This window comes from Pseudorca crassidens, chromosome 15 (genome assembly GCF_039906515.1).
Source record: "Pseudorca crassidens isolate mPseCra1 chromosome 15, mPseCra1.hap1, whole genome shotgun sequence".
NCBI classification, from domain to species: domain Eukaryota; kingdom Metazoa; phylum Chordata; class Mammalia; order Artiodactyla; family Delphinidae; genus Pseudorca; species Pseudorca crassidens.
Window position 1 is genome coordinate 70,812,016 of NC_090310.1, and position 24,841 is coordinate 70,836,856.

The 24,841-nt window shown below is 52.5% G+C and overlaps 1 protein-coding gene across 2 annotated transcripts in view; it reads right to left on the reverse strand.

The window, feature by feature from the left end:
- EMILIN3 (elastin microfibril interfacer 3) overlaps window positions 1-24,841 on the reverse strand; it is a 32,764-nt gene extending 7,923 nt beyond the window's left edge. Inside the window, exons 1-6 of one of the 2 annotated variants that reach the window (XR_010935321.1) lie at window positions 23,625-24,841; window positions 21,618-21,766; window positions 18,291-18,477; window positions 11,757-11,866; window positions 10,145-10,286; window positions 6,699-8,150 (exon numbers count right to left, since the gene is read on the reverse strand). The gene's annotated coding sequence lies outside the window, so the exon portion shown is untranslated. Of the gene's footprint in view, window positions 8,151-10,144; window positions 10,287-11,756; window positions 11,867-15,692; window positions 16,000-18,290; window positions 18,478-21,617; window positions 21,767-23,624 lie in introns of those variants that run through there. The other variant, XR_010935323.1, reaches the window with a different exon arrangement.

Genomic DNA, 24,841 nt, shown 5'->3' on the forward strand with positions numbered 1-24,841 from the left:
CTCAACCCAGATGTGGGACCCACAACTCAGAGGGAGGAGGCTGGGCCTTGTCTGAACTTGGAAAAGCCCACATAACAAAGGGCCGAAAGGACAGATGGACCCCCGCTTCCCCCTTCCCCAGGTGGTTGACATCAAACACCACGCTCCCTCTCTAATTGGAACAGTTTCGGGAGCCAGCACTGGGGCCACATCCTGGTAGGGGAGGAGGACATGGGTGGAGGAGATGCTTGGGGTCTTGGCTGTATCCAGCCAGCGGCTGAGGTTCCCCCCCTCCCCCCACAGATGATGAGGCTACTTTGCATCTGCCGGACAGGAAACCTAGGGAGGCCAGAGGCAAGGGAGGAAGACAGATGGTCGTGTCCTCCCCCCCCTCGGGCTGGAGTTTCCGCACCTGGATGGAGGTGGGCTGAGGGGCCACACACAGGATCAGGCTTTCTGTTCCCAGGGACATGCACAGCCATATCCAGACACATCCTGTCTACCCCAGTCCACTTCCAGACACGTGCAGAAGCAGATTTTTCCAACTTTCATTAGCCACTGGTGACAGATGTGCCACCTCTTTCTTCAGGAAAAAAATGGAGGATGCCATCAGGATGACAAGATAAACCTGGACAGGAATGAGTGTAGTCTTGCAGTTAGGGTTCAGGGGGGCAAGCGCAAGTGGGCACCTCTTCCAGACTCTGGAGCTTCCTTCCTTCTTCCACAGCCTCCCTGGGGCAGAAGGAAGAACTGTGTCCTAAGGGCAGAGAAGACGAGGGACTGGATCCCAGGAAGCTGCAGTGAGACAGATGGTGAGTTCACACATAGCTCCTGTGGAGCCTGGCATCCCATTGCCTGCCTCCACGCACTTCTCAGAATCTGAGGCGGTTCCTCTCCCCTCTTCGGGCTCCATCCACCTGCCTCAGGATGTGCTCTCCTTTTTCACTGAGGCCCCACCACATAAGATCATTGAGAGCCTCACAAAATTTTCTGGAATGTAGCTCCCCTGAAAGAGACAGAAATAGCACTGAAACTGCTGACTTTCTGGCACAAGCCCTTCCCATCGCAGATGAGCCCCTGCCACTGGGAGAAGCACGCCTCCCCCTTCCCCAAGCCACCTGTGCAGCTCAGCCTTGCTGCACGTGAGGCACCTTTGGAAGTGCTGTGTAGCAAGGCTCTACCCGGGCCCACTCTCTCCTCAACATAAACATTAGCATGCTCAAAGCCCAGCTGCCATTTTGATTACACCCACACCTTCAAAAGAGGTTACTGTCAAATCCATATGCGTTTCAGAGCAGGAGTTTGGAGTGACCCCTTCCAGCTGGGCAGAAGCATGGCCTCTCTGGGACCTGGAGTGGGTAGTTATGCAGCCCCAAGGTGAGGGCCTGAGACAGAGTCCAGAAATCAGGGAAATTGGACTCAGTAAAGCCCGGGTGATGGACTTATTAGAGCTGCTTAGAAGCAACTTAAAAATTGTGCAGCTGGGCTTCCCTCGTGGTGCAGTGGTTGAGAATCTGCCTGCTAATGCAGGGGACACGGGTTCGAGCCCTGGTCTGGGAGGATCCCATATGCCGTGGAGCAACTGGGCCCGTGAGCCACAACTCCTGAGCCTGCGCGTCTGGAGCCTGTGCTCCGCAACAAGAGAGGCCACGATAGTCAGAGGCCCGCGCACGGCGATGAAGAGTGGTCCCCGCTTGCCACAACTAGAGAAAGCCCTCGCACAGAAACGAAGACCCAACACAGCAAAAATAAATAAATAAATTACTAAATTCCTACCCCCAACATCTTCTTTTAAAAAAAAATTGTGCAGTGCTGACGGGTCCTCAGCATGGACACATGCAAACCAGATGCGATCATTATGCAAATAATATGCAAAATACATGTGTGGGCCTCCCGACCATTGCAAATGCCAGATGTGGCCCTTGGGGATCCTGGGTTTAGCTGAGCCAGGCTGTGGGGCTGAGAGATGACCCGGGACTAGTCTCTATGGTGGGCAGGAGGGGCTCAGCTCTGAGGCTTTTCACACACTGATGGAAGGAACCAGACGGGGAGTCGATCAGACCTCCAATCACAAGTCCCGTGACCTTCACGGAGGCACTTCACCCCTCTGAGCCTCTGTCTTCTCATCTGTAAAACGGTCGACTACGAGGACTAATTGAGAACATTGGCTAAAGGCCCCATCTGCACAGCCAGGCACATCAGAGACACCTTTCACTCACTGAAATGCGGGACCTCCAAGGACAACATCGCAGCTGTGGGCTTGGGGAAGGTCAGGGTTGGATGGGTCAAGAATCCACATACTCCTCGTTCATTCAGAATCTGTGAGAGGTCTCACTTGACGGGGGTGTGGTGGATGCTGGTGGTACCCTGCCAGACCCCCTGTCCCTGGCCACAGCACTCACAATCCCCACCCCCCACGCCCATTGCTAATGCCTAATGCCCACAGCTGCCCCTCCTGCAGATTGCTATTGGCTAATGAGAGCCGCCTCCCCTGGGAAGTTCCAAACCCTCCCATCCCACAGCCAGTGACTGTCTGATAGAGGGATATGACGGGCTGGCCTCCTCACCTCAAGGGGACAGTCCAGCCATGTGGTTATATCCCAGAGCACCCCTGCCCCCCAATCAGGCCACATCTAGACTCCACCTGGGATCCCCTTCTTGCTCTGCCCCTTCCCTCTCCTGCTTCCCTCCCTCCCTCCCTCCCTCCCATATGCATTTCTCCTGGGAGGCCTCCCTTCATAAATCTCATGTTCCTGAATCCCTATTTCCAGCTGTGCTTCTGGGAAACCCAACCCAAGACAGGGAGACAGCCCTGCAATCAGAGAGGGATAATGAATGTGATACTCATTATGTCAAGCACCACAGGGAGGTATGGGATCGCAGAGGAAGAAGTGACCAGAGTTGGGAGAAAGGATCAGAGACATCTCCACAGACAGCCACCACCAGAGATCAACTGTGGGGAGAAAGTATCCAGGTGGCGGGCGCAGCATGTGCAAGGCCTGGGGGCAGGAGACGGCCTGTGGGTTTGCGGAGCCCGGCAGAGCTCCAGTGGGGGGCCCGGCCCCAAGAGAGACTGGCAGGCGCCAGAAAAGAGGGGCCTTGAATCCCCCCCCAAAGAGTCTGGACTTTACGGCAGGGGAACGACACATACAGAACTGCCTCCAAAAATGTCCCTTGGCTACCACTGCTCTGAGCAGGCAGGGTGCCAGGGAGGCAGCGCCTGCAACATTCAACCACCAGGCTGACAGGGATGGGGAGGGGGATTGGGTGGGGGGAGCGGGGGGAACGGGGTGAATCCCAAAGGCTTTCAGGACAGAGAGCTGACAGGCCTTGTTGCAGTCTGCGGGTGTGGGGAGGATTCTGGAAGGCGCCAGGCAGACCAAACGTCAGACGGCACGTTAGGGTGGGGCTGGGTGACCACGTGTGGTCAAGCGTGGGGAGAGAGGAGGGTGTCATGAGCCGTACGGGGCAGGGGTCTGCATTCCGCGTGCGGCCACAGGGCAGCCACAGCCTGGCTGTCCTGAGCAGGAGGCCTCGGTGAAGGTGGGCGCCGATGGGAGTGGATGGCAAGCTGGCCTGCTTCCAGCAGGCGGCCCGGGAGCTGCTCCCGCTGGCGGGGCGGATGCAAGGCCCTGGGAAGACTGGCCTGCTTTCCTCTCTCTCCTATTCATGGACACCAGAGTAAAAACCACACGGGATTACCACTGCTTACAGAGGAGGCAGGCATGGGATGGGCGGGTGCAGAGAGGCTGAGCCAGGCCAGGGAGGAAGGGGTGGTCGTTGCCATGGAAAACTCATGCTTGGGTAGGCAGAACCTGACCTCTACCCAGACACTGCCCTGATCTCAGACCTGCTCTGCCTTAATTCCTAACGCAGGGACCTCTGCTGTGCACCGGCTCCCTGCTGCAAGCACAGATAGGTGGGCCCCAGGCTCTGTGCTCAAGGCACCTGGGACTGAGAGGCAGAGGTGGCCGAGAGTCGGGAGAAGCCTGGGGTTGGTGGGTTGGTGGGGAGGCCAGGAGAGGGACCTGGGGAGGGGGAGGGGCAAGAGAATCCCTGGTGGGGCGTGAGCTCCAATGAGAGTGGGGCTCTCTGGAGGGGATGTTTCTGGGATGGGGAGGGCCGTTTTCAGGCTGAGGACTTGGGGGTGGTGCACAGAGATGCTTGGTCTTCACCCTGTGAATCCAACTGTGAATCCCACGTGCCACGGTCATTGTCTTTCTGCATCGAGCTGCCCTCCCAAGAGATAGTCCGTGATGCAGGTGCCACCTCCTGCCTGTGTTTGCTGAGTGGATGAACTGTGGGTCCCCCTGTAGCCATGAGGGTACAGTGGGGAAGGTGGTGGTCCAGGCAAGAGATGCTGAGGATAAGAGAGGACAGGCATTTGGAGGGAGAGTTACCAGGCTTCCAAGAGCTGGGTCAGGGCCAAGGTCAGAGTCATGGGCCAGCACCACTGCGAGGTCCCAGGCTTTGTCTCCCTGCCTGTTTCATACTTAGTGCTAGACAGTACCTCTGGCAACTATTCAAAGGGCTTCCAGCCAGGGTCTGACCTCTCTGACCCCCAGCCAGAGCGGCCCACACACCTGCTCTTGCCACCCACCATGTGACCAATGGGGCCTTCCCCAGGTTGAGCCTCCGCAGCCAGGGGCTCCCACATTCCTGGCTGCACTGATGTTGGCCGGCAGCCCCAGTTCCTTTGGGAAAGGCCAGGCAGGAGGCTCCCACGGTGGGACTTTATCCCTCCCTCCCCTCCGCCGTCCGGGGGCTGTGCTGGGATTAGGGCACCCTCCTCCCCTGCTGCGTCTCATCACTGCCCATGTGGTCCAACCACTACTGAGTGCGTCTGCAATTGCAGGCCCCTTCCCTCAGACCTCCTCCTCCCATGCCCCCTTTGTCTCCCTCACCTACCGGCCATGGAGTCCCCGGGTGGGTGATGGGAGGGGGACAGGGCAGCAGGCTGTGCTGACACCAAGGGCGCAGGCCGGAACTGCTGCGTGCAGTCAGGGTGGAAGGGAGGGACCTCCCTGGTGGCACAGTGGTTAAGAATCCACCTGCCAAGGGCTTCCCTGGTGACGCAGTGGTTGAGAGTCCGCCTGCCGATGCAGGGGATGCGGGTTCGTTCCCCGGTCCAGGAAGATCCCACATGCCACAGAGTGGCTGGGCCCGTGAGCCATGGCCGCTGAGCCTGTGCTCCGCAACGGGAGAGGCCACAACAGTGAGAGGCCCGTGTACCGCAAAAAAAAAAGAATCCGCCTGCCAATGCAGGGGACACGGGTTCAATCCTTGGTCCGGGAAGATCCCACATGCCGCGGAGCAACTAAGCCCGTGAGCCACAACTACTGAGCCCGCGTGCCTAAAGCCTGTGCTCTGTAAGGAGAAGCCACTGCAATGAGAAGCCCGCGCACCTCAATGAAGAGTCGACCCCGTTCGCCACAACTAGAGAAAGCCCGTGCGCAGCAATGAAGACCCAACGCAGACAAAAATAAATTTAAAAAAAAAAAAAAAAAAGGATGGAAGGGAGTGGAAAGCGTCCGGGAGGATTAGGAGAACAGGGAGCCTCAGTGACTTTTGAGGGGCTCCAGGAGGACTCCAGTTTTCTGGCTTGGGGGTCTTTTTTTGCTGTGACAAGGGCAGAGAGGAGACAAAAGTGTGGAGGGCAGTCACCTTGACTTGGAGGTGCCTGCAGGTGCCCTGGAGGAGTTGGGTGTCCTGTTTGTCCACTGCTCCTTCCCAGCTGAGGTGGGGGGCTGTGTGCCCCTAGGGCAAGATCAGAGCCCCCCCATACACACCATCCCACATGGATGGTGGCCAATTAGTGGTCCTGGGAACCTCACTCCTCCCAGATACTGGGGGAGAGGTCACCAGGTCAGAGGTCGTGAGGGTTCCTTCTACCTGGGCAGCTGGCTGAGGCCCCGAGCCGCCCTTTGTTCCACTGAGCTGGCACCTCCCAGGCAAGTGTTCTACCACCACCCACCCTTTCTGCTTTGGGTCACTGTGTCCTCATCCTTTCCCCTCTCCCCGCTCTCCCCCCGAGTCTCTCCCTCCCTCTCTCCTCCCCAAACTTCCTTCTCCTTTTCCCATAATAAGGAAGAGCCATGATTGCCCATCATATCCAGAACCCAAATCGTCAGCAACAGAAAAAGTGGTTTCCCCCACCTGGAGGGCTCTGACTTTAGACACCCAAGGTCCAGGTGGGTGGCATTCCCAGGAGGAGGTAGGAGATGGCTACACTCTGTCCTGGGGAGGGGCACCCTCCCCGGAAGGGGCTGATGGCTCCTAACACAGGGGGAAATGAAGACTTCCCCCCCACCCCCACGAAAAAGTTTTCATAACAAAAACAAATTGAAGGTTCATAACCTGCCTGATCTGGTTGGTCCAAAATTGGAGAGAAGTTAACTATTGGCAAAAGTTAAGACCACGGGAATGAAGAGATCCCTCTCCAAAGGAGTCTGTGTGGTGTGAAACGAAAGCTGGGACGTTTAAGGTAAAAACCGAGGAACAAGAGTCAGTGAAGGAGATAAGAAAGATGAGGTCAGGGCTTCCCCGGTGGCGCAGTGGTTGAGAGTCCGCCTGCTGATGCAGGGGACACGGGTTCGTGCCCCGGTCCGGGAGGATCCCACGTGCCACAGAGCAGCTGGGCCCGTGAGCCATGGCCCCTGAGCCTGCGCGTCCAGAGCCTGTGCTCCGCAACGGGAGAGGCCACAGCAGTGAGAGGCCTGCGTACCGCAAAAAAAAAAAAAAGAAAGATGAGGTCAGAGGAGCAGAAGGAACTTGAAAGTGGGGAGTGGGGAGAGATGCCAGCTGAGACCAGGAGGGGAGACATTTTCAGAAGGAGACTCAGAATAGCAACAAGTGAGGGCTTGGATTTCCTGACCAAACGAGAGGGCAGTGGGGCCCTTGGCCTGGACCAAGCTGGGCTGAAACAGGATGAAGGGGTGAGGAGTGGAGATGGTGCCTGTGGGGGAAGGAGCCAGGTAGAGGGAGAGGTTGGAGGCCCAGAGGAAGGGGAGCGAGGCCCCCAAAGGGACAGGACCCAGGCCCAAGGAAGAGGATGGAAGAGGAGGGCCAGGGGGGTGCGGGAAGCAGGGCACCTGCAGGTGCAGCGGGGAGAGGCGGAGGGGCTCCTTGTGCTAAATGGCAGCTGAGGTTCTCCCCCTGGATGTGGGGTGAGGATGGAGGAGTGTTTAGGCAGGGCCAACGAGAAGTGCAGGTTTGAGGAAGGGTGGCAAGGAAAGGGCCCTGGAGAGTCTGGATCACAGGGTGTGCAGGGGCCGCCAGGCCCCCGTGACTTTCCACCGGCCACAGCCCTCCACAGCTGGAGGGCGGGGCCCAAACCGAGGCTCATAGGGTGTATCCCGGGCTGTGAGTGCAGATCCGGGGAGGAGGGACCTGAGGGCCTAAAGGTTGGGTGCTCCCTCACCCAGGTTCCCAGAGGAAAACAAATTTAGAATCAGCAGAAACATGACAGTGCCTTCAAAAAGTACCTGAAACCAGGTGTGTAAATTAGTAAACACGGCTTTGCTATATGTTTTGTGGCAATGTTAAAAAAAAAACCAAAAAACCCCACAGGTTTTCAACTTGAAAGAAAAGAAAAAACAAAGGAAAATAGGAACGTTTGGGAACAACCCAACTGGTGCTGGCATTTCCGTGGCCCTTCCTACCTGGCTGGTGTCATCAGCCTGCCCACCCGCCTGGCCTGCCTAGCTCTGTGCTTGCAAACATTTTTCATTCTTCTTCACTTTTTGACATCTTAACCAACGTCGGCTATGGTTTCTTTCTTGGTAATTGTGATTATTTTAAGTGCAGTCTGTTGTCATTTTCCACCAAGGATCTAGAGGCTATCCAGGGAGTTAAGTGATGGTACAGAGTTTTCCAGAATCCTTAACACCTAGCACCAAAGTCGAGTGATTGATACCATTCCAAGCCAAGTGTCACTTACTTAGTGAAGGTAAACACGGGTTAATATAGCCTGTCAAAAAAATCCACAAGTTTTGTGCAAACTTCAGGATTTTTAAATCTTGGAAATCGGAAAGATTTAGCATTTTGTGTTTGCCAGTTTTCTGTCATAAAAAAGTCAATCTTGAAGAAGCTAAAATATTTACCAGGAAAAGATCGTGCCTTGTCTTTTTCTGACGGTGTACTTTTGGAGTTCTTGGAGATCAGAGTAAGAACTAAAGGAGAAGAAATGTTTTGATCATTGAGGAGGAGTGCCAGTTTCTACAAAAGTGTGCAAATTCTAAATAAACTGCTGGAAAACTAAAAACTGAAATGGTACAGGGTTTGTGATAATCAAATATCCCCAGCTTAAAAAAAAATGAGTATTGAACCCTGGAGTGGGTCCATGGAGAGTCCTTGTCTTATTCTCTCTCTTGTAGTGTGTGTTTAGAAGTTTCCATAATAAAATATATTTTTTTTAATTAAAAAAAAAGGAACAGATGGAACAACTGACAATAGATGCTGGTCTTTCCTCTTTTGCTTTCTCATTTTGGAAGCTTTACTGTATGTTGCCTTCCACGGTCCTGACCTTTCCTTTTCTGGTTTTCATAAAATACAAACCAACCAACCAACAAAAGAAAACACTTTCTATTATATGTCAACAAAGTACCAATCAATTCCTCCCACCCAGGGTCTCTTTTTTCCTTCTTCCTTCTGCCCCACCCAATAAGAAATATTTTAAATGCTTTTGCTGGCCCTTTCCCCCCCTCCTCAACTCCTACCTTTTGTCAAGGTAATTCAGCACTTTCAGTTGTAGGTTAGCAATGGGTCTTATCGCATCTCTCTTCTGTTTTGTTTTGTTTTGTTTCTTAACTTATTTAGTGCTTATATTACAAATTCCATCTCATCTGTCATTATCCGTTTGGAGCTAACTATACATAAATCGGTAGCTTCTCAGCTGCCATGGATGGCTTCCTCCTTTCTTCACCTCATCTCCAAACTGACTCTTTTATTACCTGATTAGATTCCTTTGTCAGGCATTTTCCACGGGGTCCAGGGAGAGTCTCTGGACCTTTGAGCTTCTTCTATCCCAGGTATGTAAAGGGCACCTTGGCTGGCACAGGATGCTTTTCTCTTTTCTAACTTTAAAAATGTGTGGTTCCAGGCCGATTCTCTTAACTTGTTCTCTCATTCGGGAAGCTCATAAGAGTTTTCCCTTTAATCATGGAATTCAGGAATCTTCCCAGGCTATGCCTAGATGTCTGATTTTTTCCATCATTCCTGCCTGGAACTCCACGAGCCCTTTCAAACCCAAGTCTGTCTTCAAACCACGGAAAAATTTCTTTCTCGTTTTAAAATTATGGTTTCTCCTCCATGTGTTGCTTTTTTCCTTCTAGGCTTTGTATTATTCCCATATGATGTCTCCTGGGTCTCTCTCCTCCTGGGCTCTGGGTTTTCCCTGCATGATTTCTGTTTGCTATTTTTGCTTTGTGTTTTGCGTTCTCTCTTCCATTTGGTTTCCCAGGTTTTCATCCTCTCCTCCAACTTGTTTTAAATTTAAAATCATGTTTCCTACTTCAAGAAAGTATTTTCTTTCACATCTGATATTTTTTTAATGCTCTTATTGTTTTTTCTTTTTCATGTTGCTGTGCAGGTTGTGGTTTGACTCCTGTGATTCTGAGCAAATTGCAGGATCTTACTCCCGGCTGTTGGTTTCCTTCGGGTGCCTATTTTCTCTTTGTCTTTGTTTTTCTCCCCAAACTTCAATATAAAATTTATTAAGTTCCACATTTTCCCCAGCTTTACTGAGATATAATTGACAGATAGAAACTGTATATACTTAAGGTATACAGCGTGACGTTTTGATGTATGTATACACTGTAAAATGATTACCACAGTCAAGCTAATTAATCCATCCATCACCTCACGCAGTTTTTTTGGTGGTGGTGAGAACACTTACGAGCAACTCTCTTAGTGAATTTCAAGTACGGAATACAGTATTATTCATTATAGTCATACACTGTCATTCGATCTCCAGAACTGATTCATCCTGTGTAACTGAAACTTTGCACCCCTCCACCAACATCTCCCCCCTGCCCCCCAGCCCATGGCAACCACCATTCTATTCTCTGCTTTACTGAGTTCAACATTTTTAGATTCCACATATAAGTGAGATCATACTGTATTTGTCCTCCTCTGTCTGGCTCGTGTCACTTAGCATCATACCCACCAGCTTCATCCAAGTCTCAAACGGCAGGATTTCCTTCTTCTTAAAGGCTGAGTAATATTCCATGGTAGGAACAGACCTCATTTTCTTTATCCATTCATCTGAAATGATCCCAGCCATCTTTTCTGACCATAATGGAATGAAACTAGAAATCAGTAACAGTAAGGAAACAAAAATTCACTTATACGTGGAAACTAAACAACACACTCTTGAACAACTATTGGGTCAAGCAGGGAATCAAAAGGGAATTTAAAAAAAATATCCTGAGACAAACAAAACTGGAAACACAACATACCAAAACGTACGAGATGCTGCAAATGCAGTACCAAGAGGGAAGTTTATCCCCTTGCCTCGTTGCAGCTCTAATCACCCCCAGGGCTCAGGTCCAACAGACAGGCTGGCTGTGCCTTGTGATGCCCCAGAAGGGACTGCTCTGTGTCCCCAGGGACAGGGAGGGATTCCGCAGGTCCTCCCAGGAGCACCCAAAGCTGCCGGCCCCGGCTCTCTGGTGGATCCAAGCCCTCTCCTGGAACCAAGCAGACCTGATTCTCACCCAAGGCTGTCTCTGCTGTGGGTCCCTACTGTCCAGCCCGCAGGGAGCCAGCCCTCTTGGCCACGCCTGGCTGCTGACTGACCTTGAGCTCTGCTGTAGTAGCACTTTTGGAGTTGGGAAGGAGGGCGGTCCTAATCCAGGAGGTTTAATTAAAGAGAGGTTCTCAAAAAAAAAAAAAAAGAGGTTCTCGGGTTTCATGGCTGTTGAAGAGATGACTGGGATCAATCATCTTGTGCAGCGTTATAAAAATATATCAGAAAAAGAAAAAGCAACCAAATGGAATTGACTTGAATAAAATGCACTACTAGGTCTATGAGAGGACATCTGAACGTGTGGATACTGAGTGGTATGGAAATGCGACAGGCTGGGACCTGGGACCCTTTGCTGGGACGTGGGCCCCTTTGCAGCAGTGCTTGCACCTGGACACACCTCTCCTCCAGCAACAAAATACAAAGAAGCTGTTCGGGACTAAAAATAACTGCGTGCATGAGCAGTTGGGGCAAATTCTGGACCTAAAAGATACAAAGAGACCAAAAAACCCAACTGCCAATTTTGAAGAGCCCGGGAGCAAAAACAGCGTGTCAGGAGCAAAAGCAGGGTACTGCGCATGCCCCCTGCACACACCACCCTCTAAGGGGTGGGCAAAACACCTAAGCCACCCCTCTGGCCCGACCCCTGGACACACACCTACCCTCACCCCGTATAAGAAATAAGCTTGCCTCCCCTCAGGAGGAGAACAAGCAAGGGAACCTGTTGATTGCTCTCCCATCTGCTGCAGCAGGGGCCCCAACAAAGCCTTGTATGAATTTCTTGTCTGGCCTCTAGTCAATTTCTATTGATTGGGGAAGGCCAAGAAACCTGGCTGGTAGCAGGAAGTCTGTGGGGTTTCTGTACATCTTTGGGGTCTGGTGATAGTAAGTTTTGTGAGGAAAGGAAAGGCTGTCAGATGCTCTCAGTTCTGTTTTTGGCATAGCGTGATGTACCTACCAAAAGAGTTTTGCAAACCTTTGGAAGCAGGGTGCTCATGAAACGTGCAGGAGGAAGGGGATTTCTTAAACACACCTGCAGCGGTGATGGGTGACGGACAACGCTGAGATCCCATGAGGGCGTAGGAAGTTGTAGTAAATGATCCTTCTCATCCTGCAGGTAATCGGTGGGTCCAACTGACAGCCCTGTTTCCAAATCCGAATGTATCTTTTTTATTTTAAATTCCTTTACCACATGGTAAGCTCCCAGGAATTTTTTCTCAAGAGCTTCAAAGTGAAACTATAGATATTTTCTTTGTCTTTAAAAGCCAGAAAAGATCATCTGAGAGGAATTATGAACATTTCAAAACCACTTGGGGCAGAGCGGATAAATTACACCAAAAAAATAATTCCTAAGGACTTTAAAGTTGAAAAATAAATTTTTTTTCAGGAGGAAAAAGACCTTCGGAAATAAAATAAAATGACAGCCATTTGGATTATGTATTTCTCCTGCTGGGTCAGAAGGAAAATATTCAATTAAAATCTATTATAAAAGATGGGTTTCTAGATTATCAGATTTAAACTTCCACTTCCCTAGAAAAAATCATGACCAAGTGAAACAAATTTTTGAACTGCCCCATTCAGACAGAACAAAATAAGAAATAGAAATGGCCAAACATGTGTAAGACTTGCGCATGCTGGAAGCACTTTTTGGATCCCAGAATTCAGAGTGTGTTTTATGAAACTCTGAAAGCATCACATCTGCGGTGATTGCATCAGCCTAATCGACCTCAGCAGCTTGTTGATTTGACATTGGTATGGTATTCACCACCCTGCTCCTGGGTCTCAGCTATTATATGTGTCAGTGCAGGAAGCTCATTTTCTACCCTTTGTGGCCTAGAAATCTACTTTTGCTGCCCTATCACGAGAGAGTTCTGGCTCTGACGTCTGCTGAGTGGGGACAAATCACAACAGGGAACGCTTCCTAAGTCCTTAGTCTTTCCAGCCACTGGGAACACCCTGAACTCATTAGTTCATTCAGTCTTCAAGCAACCCTTAGGGATGGGATCATTGGCCTCTTTTCTTGGGTGAGTAAAATGAGGCTCAGTGATTTGCCCAAGGTCACACAGCAAGTAAGACTCAAACCCGAAGCTCCCGACACCAAAACCAGTGTCATTAACCAAACAGGTAAACTGCATTCTGGATGGGCTCATCTGCACTCACTGAGATAAAAATGATGCACTACTTCTTTAATCTCATCTCTAAGAACTTTTCACTTCAGGAAGTATCATGTGTTTTATATACATTTCAGGATGATTAGACTTTCGAATATAGTTCTAAAGCTCCCTGCTGAGTAGGGCTAGCTGTGGAACGTCTTCTCTGTTGCTGGGATGACCTAAAGAACATACAATAGGGCTTCCCTGGTGGCGCAGTGGTTGAGAGTCCGCCTGCCGATGCAGGGGACACGGGTTTGTGCCCCAGTCCGGGAGGATCCCACATGCCGCGGAGTGGCTGGGCTCATGAGCCATGGTCGCTGAGCCTGCGCGTCCGGAGCCTGTGCTCCGCAACGGGAGAGGCCACAACAGTGAGAGGCCCGCATACGGCAAAAACAAAACAAAACAAAACAAAAAAGCATACAATAGAGAGAAACGTTATAAAACGATTCTTCTGTCATTAAAAAATAAATTGCCCTGGCTAAACAAACTAGAATGTTTATATAATGGAATACTACTCAGCAACGAAAAGGAAAAACAGTACTTACTCATGTAGCAATATAGATGAATCCCAAAGGCCTTATGCTGGGTAAAATAAGGCAGACACAAAAGAATACATAGTGCATGAAATTCTAGAAAAGGCAAAGCTGATGTATTAGCTTGCTAGGACTGCCACAGGCTAGGAGGCTTAAGCAACAGAAATTTATTTTCTTACAGTTCTGGAGGCTAGAAGTCCAAGATCAAGGTTTGGGCAGGGTTGGTTCCCTCTGAGGCCTCTCTCCTTGGCTTGTAGATAGCCATCTTCTCCCTGTGTCCTCATGTGGTCTTTCTTCCGTTCATGTGCATATGTGTGTCTTGATCTCTTCTTCTAAGGACATCAGCTATACTGGATCAGGGCCCACCATATGACCTCATTTTACCTTCATCACCTCTTTAAAGGTCCTACCTCCAAATACAGCCACATTCTGAGGTCCTGGGGCTAGGGCTTCAACATATGAATTTTGGGAAAACACAGTTCAGCCCATAACACCTAATCTACGGTGAGAATAACCTGCACAGTGGTTGTCTCTGGGAGGAGTGACGCATGGGGCTTGACTGGGCAGGGCTGTGGTGAACGCTCTGGGGCTGATGGTGAATTGTCTATGGTAATAGGGGTTTGGGTCACACAGGTATTTGCGTTTGTCAGACTTGCTGGAATCTTACACTTCAGACTTGTTCATTTCATTGAATGTCAGTTTCACCTCAAAGAAAACCAAAAACAAATATTGATTTCTAGTTAATGATATGCAAGTGTTTAGAGGAATAGTATAGTGGTACCTGTAGACTGCTTTTGAATTGACTGATGAGTAAATAGATGGAAAGATACAGCAATGTGTTAACAACTGCAGAATCTAGGCGGTGGTTTCATGTGGGTGTTCATGTTCATGTTCTTTCAACTTTTCTGTATGTTTGAAATTTTTCATCACAAAATATTGGGGAAAAAATATTAAAAGAATAAAATTTCCACTTGAAAATATTAGCCAGACATTTCTCATAAAGCATCCTCATTGCTAGATCAAGGTCCACTCATAGAGGGAACTACCACAGCCCCATGCCATCATTTGTGGATGAATTCCCCCTCAATATTTTAGCCCCAGCCCGCCTAGTCCAAGGAGGAAGGGGAGGACAACAATCCAGGGAGAGGCCCGAGGGTGCTTGCTAGGGAGTTCCGGAGACTAGCTTAGGTGCTCAGGCTCCGCGTCCGAGGAAACAGAGGTGCAGAGCTGTTAAAGCATGGCTGTTTAGCACGCAGGGCAGTCCATGATCTGTTTTCTTGAGCCATCATGGAGAAATCAGGCTTGTGGGGGGGTGTTAGGGTGGGCATGTGAATGATAGGGAGTTAGCAGCACATAGTAGGTACACAAGTGCTGAATAAATATTTGAATGAAATTGGAAAGAAGCATTCCAAGGCCGTAGCCCTCAGGAGATGGTGAAGCTGCCGGGCCGGTAGGGCGGAGTCTGTCCCCGCCTCTTCCCCGGGCCCACCTCTGGCCTGGCCTGAGATACCTTGAGAAATGGGCCCGGGAGGAGCCGCCTGGCCGGTAGGTTCCTGGACAGCCAGGGTGAGGGCTCCTTGCCACGTTCTTAGGAGAGAGCACATCCAAAACAATTTCTTTTTCTAAAAGCTCGGCGTTAACGGGTTCCAGATGTCTGTTTGTTATATAATGGGGTTTGTTTTAATAGCATCAACTTCCAGATGTGCAGCCTGGAATCAAGAAGCCCATTGGCCCCCGGAGGACACTGAGAGCCAAGCGGAGAGCTGCCCGGGGGAGAGAGGCAGATGTACGTGCAGGACCAGGCATGGGAGAGGAGCTGGCGGTGCCTCCCGCTGCCCACTGGGCCACTCACCTGCCCGGCAGCTGTGCCCCGACTGAGGGTGGGGTGGGGAGCATGATCCAGCCTCCTACTGGTCAGCCCTGACTCTGAAGAGGGGCCCCCGGGGAACAGTCACAGAAAGGCGGCCTGCGGGAGCATGTGCTCGGGAATCCGAGTCACACCAGTGCCGCCGGGTGACCTTGGTTACGTCTCTTGGCCTTGCTTAGCCTCACTGTCCGCGGAGGTGAAGTTGATTAACACCATCCCATCATGAGGGGTCATTGTGGAGACTGAAGCAAGGTGAGGGGCACAGATGGGGTGCTGGGAAGCCTTGGACCTTCCTGCTTGGTCAGAGTGGAAGGGCTGGGCCCTGTGACCCAGCGTCCCTCCCCCCCACCACTCCCCCCACCCAATCAGCAAGCCCTTGGGCAGCACAGGCGACATTTTCCCTGGAACACTGGAAAAGTGTCATCCGTGAAGCACTCCCCACTTCCCCTGGTGGCTTGTTCCTCGTTCCGTGGCCCTGCAGCTCCAACAGACAGAACATTCTTCCTTTCGTGGAGCCAAAGGCGGTCTTTGTGTGACCCCCCAGAGGTCCAAGGTCCATCCCTGGAGCCCTGCCGAGCATGTCTACTCCCTCTTCTACCTGAGGGCCCTCGGGTGCCAGAGGACAGTGACCAAGCCCCCCAAGTCCTCTTGCTCTCAGGGGGCGGCAGCTATAGCATCCCGTGGATGAAGATTAAGGTGCCCTGAGGAGGGATGTTCAAGATCCTGAACAAGAAATATCAGAGAACCTGAATGTAGTCTCAGGAGACAGTCATGCCCTTACTCACGACAGGAACATTCAGTCCCTCAAAGAAGATAACAAGCCCCAGATTAACCCATAAAAATAATGCAAGTCCAACAAATTTTCAATCAAATGGGGGAGGTTTACAATATAAAGTTGACATGGAAAGTAAGTGTAGAATAGCTATTGTTATGGACTGAATGTCGGTGTCTCCTCACCCCAAATTCATGTATTGAAATCCTACCCCCAATGTAATGGCATGAGGAGGCGGGGACTTTGGGAGATAATTGTAACAGAAGTTAGAGCCCTCATGAATGGGATCAGTGCCCTCACGGAAGGGACCCCAGAGAGCTCCTTTGCCCCTTTTCTGCATCATGAGGACATAGTGAGAAGTTGGCAGACTGCCTGCCCAGAAGAGGGGCCTCACCAGAACCCGATCATGCTATCACCCTGATCTCAGACTTCCGGCATCCAGATCCACGAGAAATAAATGTCTGCTGTTTGAGCCACCCCGTCTATGGTACTTTGTTAGAGCAGCCAGAACGGACCAAGACAATCATGACATCCCTGTATATGAAGATCAGTAAGGGAGGCCTTACCCTCCCAGCTGTTAAAACATATGGTGAAACTCTAATACCTTAAACAGTATGGTACCAGCACCAGAATAGCAAACAGATAAACGGCAGGGAAAATTGAAAGTCCAGAAATAGACCCATCCACAAATGAACACAGAGTGTGGTAAAGAAATGCATTTCAAACTAAAGCAAATAGGAAATGTAGCTGGTTACTTTTGGGGCAAGGGACTTGGTGTGGGAGGATAGTGAGTGAGAGAGGTGCTGGGTGTTTTTTTTTTGGCCATGCTGTGAGGCTTGCGGGATCTTAGTTCCCCACCAGGGATTGAACCCGGGCCCTCGGCAGTGAAAGCACAGAGTCCTGACCACTGGACCGCCAGGGAATTCCCTGATTTTTCATTTGGTATCTTTCAGGATGGCTTGACTTTTCCAACCCTATTATGTATTATTCTTTATTTTTAATGTCAGCATAATTTTATGTCAGTATATGTTATCTAGAGATTTTGATTCCTCTTGGGTTTTCTCCTTTGTACTTCTCTGTTTAAAGGGAAATCTAATAAGTGTTATAAAACTGATAATAAAATGATATATAACAAACTGTTGAGCCCAGGGGAGGGCTCTCACCTTTTATGTCATACATTTCCATGACATTTGGACTACTCTGCTTCCTCCTGCTCCTCTTTTTTTAAAATTACAAAAAAATTTTTTTTAATTTTTAGATTACAAGTATGACTTTCAAAATCAAGAAGAGAGGAAATGAATTTTGAACAAAATAAACAAACCAGTGCAGAAGTGATGGATTACTCACTAAACAGGACTGGACAACTGGCTCACCATTTGGAAAAAATAAAGTTAGATTCCTACCGAAATAAACCTCAGATGGCTTAAAGATTTAAATGTTGGAAGTTAAACCAGAAAAGAATCCTAATCCATATACAATTTTAGGATAGGCAATAATTTTCTAAGACAACGTCAAACGAACAGATTGATGAATATGACAACAAAAGTATGTCAGGTTTCTTTCCATCAAAACAAAATAAAGGTCAAACTGCTGCAAAAAAAAAAAAAAAAAAAAAAAAAAACCAAGATAGCTACGTGACAAAGAATCAAGAGTTTCACTATATAAAGAGCTCTTACAAAAATTCCCACCCATAATTTTTTTTTTTTAACCAAAGCCAAGAATAGAGGGAATCTGACCACAGCGAAACCTGAGTTTCCTGGGGCAGGTTGGAGGTGGGGCCGGCAGGTGGAGGTGGGGACGGCAAGGCTGAGCCAGAGGGTTCCTTCTGATGGGAACAGGGAGAGCTCAGTGGAGCAGCTCTGGGGCCAGGTTGGGTGCCCTCCATGTGGCAGGGGTTCCCTGCGCACCCTGGCATCCACAGTCCTATCTGGCACCAGCTTCTTCTCCAGCCCAGCCTGCCACACACCTGCCCCGCCCAGCACATCTAACATTTCCCCATTCCTTCACACACATCAGGCACTTCCCATTTCCATGACTTTTGCAAATGCTGGCGCCTTTGTCTGGATCATCCCTCTCTCATCTCTATCGGAAAAATACACCCAACGGCTCCCTGAAGTCTCAGCTCAATGTCCCCGGTCCTGCATAATTATCTTTGATCCACCCAGCCTCCCAGGGGTCTCGCTTCAGGCTCCTGCAGCACCAGCCCATCATTCCATCCACCTAATCGCGCTTTTCTGCTTACCTGTCCTGGTCCCCTGCTAGATGACAGGGGTCTCCCCGGGCTCCCGCTCCGCGACTCCGGGTCTGCCGTGGGGCAGGTGTTCAGCTAATACTGCACGAACAGATGAATCGTACCACGGGTACAGAGCAGAGCACTTGACCTGACACGCCCCACGCTAGGTTAGTTGAGCTTCAGGGTAAGTCATTTCCTAAAACAGAACAACTTTATTAACAAAAGGGACACAGACCCTTTGACTATTATGTAATTATACACAATTATATAACACATTAAAAATACATTGAAAGAGAGGTGCCTAGTTACAGTTAGAGCAAAAGAAAGACACCCACCAAGGGGCAGTGGTAGCTGAACGCACTTGAACTACTGAAAGCCATTGCTGAGTCCGACAATCATGGCTTCATACCAGATCTATGCCAGGCTCCCCCTTCCCCTTGAGATACCCATGGTCTCGGGGCAGGGTGGCCGAGGGGAGAGAAAGAGCTATGATAGTGACATGCCCAAGTTTTGTGGTGTCACAGGAAGGAAGTGCTGTCTGTGCGCGTGGGATGATTACAGCTCTCAGGGTAGACATGGGGGACCGTGTGACGCTCAAGGCCCCCAACAGTGTGCGTTATGGTAATGGTACTGGGACGTGAGCTCACAAGGGCGGAGGTTTTTGTCTATTTGTCCACTGCTGAATGTCCAGCATCTGGAACACCATCTGGCGCAGACTAGACCTTCAGTAAATATCTGTTGACTGAATGACTGGAGATAGTCCCGGCACAGTGTCTGGAGATGGTGCCGAAGTCACCTCTGGGTCTCCCTCTGCTGAATCCTACTGAGTTAGATCACGGGGCTGTTTTCGCTGGAGGCTCAGCCTGCAGAGAACGCAGCTCGGAGGGAGCAGGGGGCAGGCTGGATCTGGGGCGGGGGAGCAGGGGGGAGGCGGAGGCACCTTCAGAGTTTGACAAGGAGGCTCGCAGGGGGCCCGTGTGCCTGCAGCTGGGGGCAAGGACCACAAAGGCAGGCGGGCAAAGGGAGGAAGGAGCTCAGAGGGGGCAGCTCCAGGGACTGGGCCTGGGCAACAGAAGCTGGCACGATGCTCTACCAGCCCCACAGCCCGGGCCCGGAGATAAAACACACAGAGAGGGCAGCAGGCTCTGAGGGACCAATAAAGAGGACTTGCCTCCAGGCTCTGAGCACGGTAACAAGAACTTGAACTCAGGGCTCAAAAAAATTAGGTTCATCCCGTTGGCGAGCGGCAGAGCCAGGACTCAACCTCACGTCTTTATAACTCGAGAGCCTGACCTTTATTCACTCTGCTAAAAAAAAAGCAAGGTCACTGGCACAAGGCGAGCGTGGAGCCTGAGGCCAGAGCCAGGCTTTGGTCTGGGTCAGCATCGCACCAGACCTGGGGGCAGAGCCATGGGGTGTTCTGGGGACAGGGCCAGACCAGGGCTGGGGGTCGGAGTGGCTTTCTGGGCTCTGAGACAGTAACCCAGGGTTGATGCAGGGCCTGCTGGCGCTCCCACTCCGCCCTCCATCCCTGGCCCCGCCTGACCTTCCTCCCCGGGGGGTGAGGAACAGAACGGAGTGGGCCTGGCCCTTATCCTGGAGGAGCTGCAGCTGCTCCTGCAGCCCCATCCCAGCACACAAAGGCGCCTTCTTTCCCAGCATGAGGTCTTGATTTCACGTTGCCCTGAGTCCAAAAGCTCCTCTGAAGGAAGTGGTTCCCTCCCAAGGGGTGTGTGTGTGTGTGCGCGCGCGCGCACGTGTGTGTGTGTGCGTGTGTGCGCGCGCGCACGTGTGTGTGCGTGTGCGCGCGCGCGTGTGTGTGCTGGGTGTGAGGGAGCTGGGTCATCAGGGTGGTCAGACCCTCTCCCTCCTCCTAGGTGTGGCCTGGAACTTCTCAATATGCATCCTTTGTGTGTATGCACGTGCATATGTGTGTGTGAGGGTCTGTATGTGTGAACACGTTTGAGCACGTCTCTGCAGTGTCTGTACATGTGCCTGTGCATATTTCTGTATACACAGCACATGCCTGTCCATGTCTGCATGCCTATGGAGCTGTGTAACCAAGTCCGTAACCAAGTACTTTTGGGTGTGTGTGTGTGTGTTTCATGTGTGTCTACACAAGACACCTGGGAGCAGGCCCCCATCTCTGCTGCCCCTGGCCATGCCTCCCCAACCCTCACCTCCGCCCTGAACGTGTGCAAGCCTCCTCCCCACCCGCAAGCCCGCCTCTGCGTTTGTCTGGGAACCACCTGGCCCCTTTCAGCTCCAGGAGGAAGACAGGTTAGTACAGCTTGGCTTGTCCCATACATACTTTCCCAAAGTTCCCTGGATCCCAGCCGAACTCTATAAAAAGGCTCTTGGGGAATAGCCGAACAGGAAGGTAGAGACCCTGCCGAGGGGCCTCAGGACCCCCGCTCCAAGCCCCAGGAGGAAATGGAAGCATCAGTCAACGGAGCTTCAGCCAGAGAGAGGGCCTCGAGTTCTGAGGCTGAGCCTAGACTGAGGACCCTCCACCCGCAGGGAGAGGGACACATCATCTCAGGGCAGCAGAGCTGGCAGGGACCCCAGGAATCCCACTGAGCACAGGGAAGGAGAGACCCAGAGAGGTGCGCTGGGCCGTTCAGAAACTGAGTCCCTTCTGAGAATCCTGCTGCCCCCAGAGACCCTTCTGTGGATAAACTCTGGGCCCTCCCACCGTCAGGGAGGTGGGCACTGCTCCCGCTCTCTCTCGGCCTTGCAGGGAGGCTCCGTGGCCTGGCTGTGCTCTCTGCTCTTGGCCTGCAGAGAGCTCACAGCCGCCGGGCTCCAAGTCGGTCAGTGGGCGTTCGAGCAGCCCCCGCATCACAGGGCGGGGTTTACTCAGCACCCACTTGACTTGGGGTGCGGGGCCCTTGGGCTGCTTCCTCCCAGCCCCTCAGAGCACAGTGGGCGGGTGGGCTTTCTGCACTGCTCTCCCCCCACCAATACCCAGGCCCCATCTTCTATCGGCGCAGGGCTCTGGCTGGTGTCCTGGGTGTTGGGAGGAGGGGTGTCCAATGGGGGCAAGAAGGTCTGACCCCAAGTGAAGCCTGGGGCACAGGCGACAGCCACTCTCACTGTCAGTGCATGGGGACGTGTTGCTGCTGCTGGGGGTGCCACAGCCACGCGGGAAGGGCAGCCCCACGGGCCCCCAGGGAGGAGGCCAGAGGTCTGCAGGGCTGACATCGCGTCCTGCTGCCGAGAGCCAGCTGGGCTCCAGGAGCTTCCCCGCCGGTCCCCACTGACAGACCCTCCTCTTGCCCTCAGGAATCTTTTTCTAGATGGGGCGAGGGGCGGTATGGGATGCTTTGCTCTTACCTGTCCCATTGTGTCCAGGCAGGGGCTGCTTGTGAAAGTCAAAAGACAAGAGGAGATTCTTTTCTTTCCTTTCCTTTTCTTTTCTTTTTTCTTTTCTTTCCTTTCCTTTTCTTTTCTTTTCTTTTTCTGCTCATTGTCATATCAAATCCCTGAGAAATGAGCACAGACCCGCTGACTGGCTTAGCACGAAAGGGAGGGGAGCCAGAGGGCGCAAAGAATAATCGAGAACCCCAAATCACAAGGTCAGATGTGAAGAACATTCCCCCCCATAGTCGAATGGGCAGAGACAGTGCCACTTTGGATGGAGGTCTTATCTCCCAACTCCTGCTGCTTACGAGGCTGGGGTGCCGGGGCCAGCGGAGCCAGGGGGCGGGCGGTGGACCATGGCTGCTCCCTGGGCCTGTTCGGGATGGTGGGCCGTGTACTGAGAGCACAGCTCCAACCCCCCCCCATACCCCAGTCCACGGTGGGGGGCTGCGTCTGCATCCCCTCCCTGAATGGAGGCTAATCATCTCCAACTTGTCTAGGGAAAGGAAGGAAGTGGCCACAGGAGCTCAGCTGGCGGGAACTCCTCACCAGGCCCCCCGCCCTCCAGCTGTCTCTCAGATGCACACGCACGCCAGGAGGACAAGTTGAGGGCCCTTTCCCTAGGGACACACAGCTTGCTTCCCGATGGGGAGACTTGACAAGGGACCGCTGTGAGAGTTGGAGGGTCTCCCAACTGTGGGCCCGGGGACTGGGCTTGGGGGCTTTCCTCAGCCCCCTATGATCCACCTGAGAGGCCTACACATCCCCCCACCCCAGTCCCCCCGAAGGCATTCACTGGGGATTTGGCAGCCCCCCTGGCTCTTTGCCAGCCTGGAACGTTTGGGATCTGTGAATGGAAAAGCCTGGATCAGAGCTGGAGTGGGGATGGGGGAAGGGGTGGGCCGTGGGACCGGGATCTTGCTCTCCCGGTCGGGCCTCCTCTCGGTCAGAGCCAGGACTGAGGCTTAACACCTCTCCAGTCTCCTCTCATCACTGCCTGCAAGCTTGGCTTGGACCCCTCCCCCATCCTGCTCTCCTCCCCCACTCATACCTGCAAGGTGGCCGCAGGTGAGATCACTCACTCTTTCTAAGACCCTGAGGATTCTCAGGAACCTGCATGCGCTGGGGGATGGAGAAGGGTGAGGCCCAAGTATCAACACGACAGGCACACGCACCCAGCCAGGACCCTAGCTCCAGGGGCCCAGTGATGAGACAGAGGCGATTTCGCATGGCTGCTTCAGTCCAGGGGGTGGGAGTGGGTCCCATCAGATGTTGGCAGGTCCCCAGGGCCGCCCCATGTGCGACTGCAGTGCCTTCCTGGACATTCGGGGTGGGGGGAGCTCAGTCCTCCGGGGGCTGCTAGCTGCCAGCACTGCACCGACGTGAGCTCCGGAGCCTCTCCTCGTGTCCTGCTTCTGAGAGCCAGCTGAACACCCCAGTGGGGGACAGGATAGTCACCTCCCTTAAAACACATCCTGATTCTGCTTTCTCACATGTCACCTGGGGGCTGTATCGGGAGCCTGGCAGCGCCCATGGCTCTGCCGTCGCTCAGGCAGCGGACTTGTTCCCAGCGCCCTGGATCCAGCCTGCCGACAGACATTTGTCTGCCCTGGAGTTTCTGAAAAATCTGAACTTATTGCATACACTTAGAAATCTGGGGATTCGACACAAATATCTGAATTTCCATCCTCTGTTGAAAAACAATCACGGTATCGGGCAGCACAGAGCCCCATTTCCTCTATGGTACCAACTGGCTGCAGCTGGTAGCCGCTGCCCCTTAGTCAGGGCAAGAGGTTTCCAGTTGCCATTGGTCTTACGTTTAAGTCTTAAATCTTAAATTTATTGCCTTAACTCTGGCCTGTGTCACTCATGTATGTCACCTGCCTCACCCGGGAGGCATGCGAGTTCACGAACACTGCAATATATTGAATAAAAGGGCCGGCCCATGAGCCACTGAGGTCTCCCCAGAGGGACGCATACCTGTTTCTTAGTTCTCCTTGGGCATGGCCATTCAGGTCGGCACACACGCCCACAGCTCTCTGTTTTTTCCATCACTGTGAAAAGCACCCAGCACGGCTCTCTTCACCCAAGAGTCATCCTCCCAAAAAAGGATGGAGGCGGATGGGGCTTGACTTATTCTAGGTAAACCCTCGGCACAGCTTTAAAACTCCTTTCTACACTTTTGCCCACTTGCATTGATGTCAAACTTACTAGGAAGCCATTAGCCGAATCGCCCATCTTCCTCCCCTGAAAACTGCGGCACTTCCTCCCTCCCGTGCCCTCCCCCCTGTCATCGCCCACGTCTGCGCCCCGGCAGATGCTCCCCACACACAATCCATGCTGGCCGGCAGGAGCCTTGGATCCATTCAGTGTCTCACGTCCCTCTGCCTGGTGCTGGGTCAGGAGAGGGCAACGTCCGGCAGATTCGGTAGTTCTGTGGGTCAGTCCTGTCCCCCAACCAGACTCTGAGGCCCCCAGCAGCAGGGTGGTGCCTGATCTGATCTGTGTCCGGAGCACAGCCCAGCCTGCCGCACAGCAGGACGGGCCGGAAGTCCCCAGGCAGTGTCCTAGGGCCCCGTGCCTTTGGGAGGCCAGTTCACCAGCTCTCTGTCACAAGAGGGTCGAGCTGGCCGTGGGCTGGGGCCCTTTGAGGTGTGCCGGCTGCCCTTAGTCACAACGTGGGAGGGTGTGTGACGGGAACTCACTTGTCCCTGCAGAGACTTGGTCCCAGCTGCTCTTTCCTGTTTCCTCTGAACTCGGCTTCCAGGATGTGGCTGCCAGTGAGCCTTGGCTAGGGCACCCGCCGGCGGCTCCCAGCCACTGCTGCCTTGCACTCAGCTCCCCGCATCTGGTCTTCCTGTTGCCTGAGCTCCGGGTGGGACCACGACCCAAGCTGGCTCGTCCGCCAGGCCCATCTTCAGCCCACACTGCAGAGAGTCAGCCCACAGCCCCTGACGGAGGACCGTCCTGGGGGCCCCTTCCCACGGCGTGGGTGGTTTTGCATTCTGGTCCTTAACCCACATCGTGTGTCTCCCTCTGCCTGTGTCCTCCGAACGCGCGTCTTCCTGCCCTTGTTGGGTCCTTTCTCTAAAAATTCCTTCTCTATCGCTGGCAGCTTCACATCTGTCCTCTGGCTTCCTTCTTCTTTGCCCCAAATAGGACATGGCGTGGAGGAGAGAGAGGGCAGGACAGGCGGT